Genomic DNA, 5,766 nt, shown 5'->3' with positions numbered 1-5,766 from the left:
ATTTTCATTTATTCTTTTGATTCACTTGGTCTGTCATATGCTTTGTAATGAACTTTGTAATAACTACTGGGCTATAGTGAAAAGGGATGGGATAGAATGCGTGCCAAAGGGGTAGATACCATGCCTATAGGGTGTATATTTTCTCAATCCTTCATTTTCACGTAGATACCATGCCTATAGGGTGTATATTTTCTCAATTCTGCATTTTCACGTAGATACCATGCCTATAGGGTGTATATTCTCTCAATTCTGCATTTTCACATAGAAAACATGTCTATAGGATTAATACTTTAAAATGCTGCATTCTTCACATAGATACCATGCTCATAGGTTTTCTGCACTTCGCAATATATACCATGTCAATAAATCACTGCTAAAATTCTGCACATCACGTAGATAATATGCCTATAAGATTTTTCCTGCATTTTTGCACGTGCATCTGTCATTAGGCAATTCCACTTATAGGGCCTAAAATAAACCAATCATATCAATGACCTGCTTAGAAGATCTCTGCATAACAAGATTCGTAACACCTAGAAAGCATGCCTATAGGAGTAATCGATTAAAATCTGAAATTGCCCACTCATCTTTAAAATCAGTAGTAATTCGTTTAAAGTGCTCGCAGAACTTACGATACTATAACTTAAACATTTTTTGCAATCAGTTGGTTCCTCCCCCGTCTTTGAAAATAGATATCATGCATATAGACCCTGTTTAACGCAGATAGATAGTTAGATAATTAATCAATCGTCAGTTTTTCTACAACTACATCTAAGCAGGACTAATTCGGACTCTCTATCTGGAAAATATGTGGTAGATCATCTTCCTACGCTATTTTTAGTCAAGGACCTAAACAGTATGGGTAAGACGTGCTAAACAATTCGTTTCTCTAAATGAGGAGGCCTACTTGAGCCTTTAATTGCTTTATCTCCCAATTAAGTGTATTATGTGTTTTTGATTGTCGCCTTAGAATTTTATCCTTTTAAACCTCTGAAAAGCCAAGCTTTCTCCCTTTAGGATTAGTAGTCCTAAAAGCCTCTAGGACTGATAGGTGGGACGGGTAATAGCATGCTGTAGGTAGCGATACCATTTCGCGATTAATACCTTAACGGGGTGGGAAGAGTAGACATGGAGATGATGATCACACGATAACACTATGCGTACGATTGGTTACCGGTGTTGTGTGGATGATCCATGTGATTTATAAACCTAGGACCCCTTTCCTTATGTTACTTTGTTTAGTATCAATAAATTCTGTCTTTTCAATTACCCAAAACTCCCCTTTAATTTTTTCACTGCATTATTCCTTTTCCTATTAACTTTTTCTTCTTTGTTTATTCAATGTCTTGACTAATTCTTGCACTTAGACTCTCCCTCAAACAAATTATAGATTCCAACATGCTTGTTTGCAACCCTTATGTGTAAATTTATTTGTATACTTGTTTACATTAAAGTCACAACATAGCATGGCCGGGAACCACACTAGTGGATCTTGAGGGGTGCCTAACACCTTCCCCTCGAGATAATTTTTCTAGCCCTTACCCGAACTCTGGTTTTCCAATTCAAAACCCTTTGTGTCCTAATGCACTTAATCATTAGGTGGCGACTCTTCAATTCCAAAAACCCAATTCCCAAACGGGAATAGAGTTGTCTTCCCAAATGTCGTAAACCTGATTTCGCTTTAGAAAAAGGGGGCGTTGACAACCGGCTCATGACTCGCGAGACCTATGTAACCTAGGCTCTGTTACCAACTTTTCACGACCCCAAATACCCCCGGTCGTGATGGCACCTATCACAATACTAGGCAAGCCAACCAAACATTTACCACAACGAAATCTTTTATAAAAATCTTTTTCTAGTATCGAATAAGTCTCAAATTCGTTATATGAAATAGATGAATAAATTAGAATAAGCGGAAAACCAGTATAAAATACCAACACAGCCCAACAAATCCAATGTGACTAGTCAAGAGCCTCTAAATACAACTCAAACTGACTGAATAATACATCATAAGTCTGAAATAACAGAATACTAAGATAGGAAGGAGGAAAGCAGGGCTATTAACCCCGTGCAGCTACCTTGCAGTCTCCAGTAAAGCTCTGAGAGTGCTGCAAGCTCTAACTCTGATGCTCTGGCACCTGGATATGCACACAAGGTGCAGGGAGTAACGTGAGTACGCCAACTCAGTAAGTAACTAAAGTAAATAAAGTCCGAGTGCAGTGACGAGCATTTAAAATCACATAAGAAGTCTCAACAGAAATATCAAGTCAAATTCTGCAATTTAATAGCCAGTTACCTCATAAAACTCCAGTTTGAGTTAAAAATCCTTTGAAAACATTTATTCAACATTTTTGTCAAAAGAGGCTCAGTATAAAAGAAGAGTGAAAACATCATAATGTCACAGACAAGCCTCTCGGGCAAGGTACCACTCATAAGTATAGCCTCTCGGGCATGCCTCTCAGTCACTCGTGACTCAGCTCTCGTCAATCAGTACTCACATTCAGCACTCCGGCTCAATAGATATCTCATAAATAATAATAATAATAATAGTAATCGCTGCGGCGTGCTGCTCGATCCATAATTTATAGTCGACTACGCTCATTGGGGGTGTGCAGACTCCGAAGGGGCTCCTAAAGCCCATGCTTCATATCGCTGCGGCGCGCAGCCCAATCCAATATATATATCGGTGCGGCGTGCAGCCCGATCTATATGTATATCACTGCGGCGTGCAGTCTGATCCATATATATAATATTGATGAGGCGTGCACCCGATCCATAATAGATATATAATATCACCATTAGGTCCTAAACCTCTCTCAGTCATTAGCCTCACGGCCACTCGGGCATATCAGTAAAAACCAGGGAACTCAGCCCAAACAGTTTTCATATATTAAGAAATAGAGTGATGAAACTGGTTTTAAACCAATAACAGGTAAAACATGACTGAGGATACGCTTCCAAATCAAACAGAGTGAGGAAAGTGGTAAAATACCCCTAAGGATCTAAATAGGTCGGCACAAGGCCCCAAACATGGCGTACAACCCCCAATATAGTATCAATCTCTAAAATACAGAATATCATAAGATTTCAAATCAAATAAGCGGCTTAATAATCGCTACGGGACGGACCAAGTCACAATCCCTACAGGTGCACGCCCACACGCTCGTCACCTAGCATGTGCGTCACCTCGTTTATCAAAACAATACAACATACTGGGTTTTTATACCCTCAGGTCTAGATTTATAATGGTTACTTATCTCAAACCGGATGGAATTCTACTCCGCAACGCCCTTGCCTCTCGACTCGGCCTCAACTCACGTCGAATCTACCCTGTGAGCACGTGATTTTTGCCCTGTGTGAATTACTCCCATAAATTCAAGAAAATAATTTTTTTCCATTATTTGCAATTTCGTGGATTTTTGTAGCATTTTTTGTTATTATTTGCATTTATCTGTGCAAGTTTATTTTATTTAATTCATGAAAAAATACAAAAAAAATACATTGCATTTGCATTTGGGATTTAATTTTATATTTTTAGGATAATTAGCAATTTAGTTGTCTTATAAAATGATTAAAACCACACAAAAAAACTCATTTTGCATGTTAACTTTTTAATTTTAAATTTTGTAGTTCTTCTTTTAAATTAGGAGTTAATTAATTTTTGGTAGATACTAGATGATTGATTAGCCTAATTTGGTAAATTATTTTTATTTAGGAGCTAATTTGGGTTGTTAGTTAATTTTAAAAGGTAAACAAAAGAGGGGTAAAAGGAAATTGAGAATTCGTCTTAAAATCTTGGAATTGGGCCAGTATTAGTTGAAAATCTGCCCAAAAACACTCCCCAATCCAGGCCCAAATGAATGCTAGGCCCAATTTCGACCCTTACCCGGTTCATTTATTTCGGGCATTGACACAACCAAAACGACGTAGTATTGAGTCAATACTACGTCGTTTTGAGTTCAAGGAGCTTTATCAGATCCTGACCTTTCATCTCATTTCATCCAACGGCCCAAAATACTTCTCTATTTTAGCTTAAAACTGTCCGAATATTTTCAGAGAACCTCGATCCCTTCACCTCATCTCCTCAATCCCTCTCATCTCTAACCCTAGACCCGCCGCCCCTGAAACCTCCACTACATCCGTCGGCGGCGGCTCCTCAAACCGCCACCAAACAGCCTCAAATCCCTCCCCACAACCCCTAAACCCCACTGAACATGAAGACAACACGAAATTCCCCAGAATCCCCACCTTCCCTCTTAAATTCCAAATCCGAGAATTAAAAAAAAATCTAAGTCATCCCTAACGCCGATTTTCATGTCTCCGAGGCCCGAATTGACTCAAGACTTACGTTAGTTGATTGTTCTCGCTCCGAACAATGGATTAATGGTAGTTTTGGCTCACTCCGGTAATTACCAGTCATTGACCAGACCATGCCGGCCAAGTTTGTCGCCTTCGTCGATTTATTCCGGTTAAAACCAATACCATTCCTTCTTCTTTTCTTATGCCCGTCTTTTTTATTCTTGTTCGTTTGGTGTGAATTAGTTTTAGTTTGCTTAAAATCAACATTTCTAACTGTTTGAATGCATGATTAGGATTAATTGCTTCATCATGATTTTTTTTATTTGATTTTTATTTTGGCTGGGTTAGTCGTTAATTTCGAACTAGTGCTCAGCTTATTAAGGGTTGTCAGAATTATTTTCCTTTAGTGTAGTCTGGGTCAGAGTTTGAATTTCAAATGCCCGATTATTTGATTTAAGTTTTGGCTGTGGGCTTTGTTTTGGTCACCACTGACCCGTTTCAAGAAATCAGTTCTTTTTTGTATGGGTTTTGGGCAAACTTGACCCATGTGATTTTCTGAAAGTAATTTGTAAGGGGTAGAGGGTTAATTTGGGTATTTTGAAACTTAGGGAATATTTTTCTGTTGGTATAGAAGCTTCTAGAGGATAAAGTTTCGCTGGTTGGTTAAAGTGAGGGAATTTTTAGATATTTTGAGGGGTTAAAAGAGGTAAAATAACCATGAATTGGGAGGGTAAAAGGGAAAATGTTTAGTCAGGCTAGGGCTGCCTCAGGCTACTTATAAAAGGATCTCTTTCATTCATTCTGGAGCAGTTTTTTCAGACTCTAAAAACGACTGAAACTTGTCTGCATTTTGGTTTTAAAACTTGCCGTGGCTCTGTTCTTTGATTCCCATTGTTGGTCCAAGTGCTGAAAACTTCAAGATCTCTGGTTCATCTAGGTTCAAAATGGTTTAAGGAAGTCAAATAGCTGTGTTGATCTGTTGAAGTACATATTCTTCTGTTGCTGATTCTCTCACTTTTCTTTTGCTCTATTTTCTACACCCAGGTACTTCTTGGATTCCCTGAATGCGTGAAAGAGCAAGCTGAAGACATGTATAATTGGGATTTGAGTTTCTTCTGAATATCAACATTCGCTTTAGACTTTCCTTGTGTCCCTGTATTAATGATTAACTCTGTTATGTGTATTTTTCTCAGTTTATTGTTCTTGTACCCATATTTAAACTATAGTCTAATCTCTTAACCTCTTATATTGGATTGCTATTTGGGATAAGAGTTTTGGTATTTAAATACTTTGAGGGTCTTGTATTGGAAAGCATGTTTTAGTCTATTGTGTAGTCTTATACTGGTTTGAGTTTAAATCATGTCATCTTTCAAAGTTACAGTTCAAATGAAGACTGCATATCTGATTATTACTGTGGATTATTCTGGATTTGATGAGGATAATTGTATAGGAATGTAGTGTAATTAG

The sequence above is a fragment of the Nicotiana attenuata genome, chromosome 5, assembly GCF_001879085.1.
Source record: "Nicotiana attenuata strain UT chromosome 5, NIATTr2, whole genome shotgun sequence".
NCBI classification, from domain to species: domain Eukaryota; kingdom Viridiplantae; phylum Streptophyta; class Magnoliopsida; order Solanales; family Solanaceae; genus Nicotiana; species Nicotiana attenuata.
Note: the sequence above shows the minus strand (reverse complement) of the source record.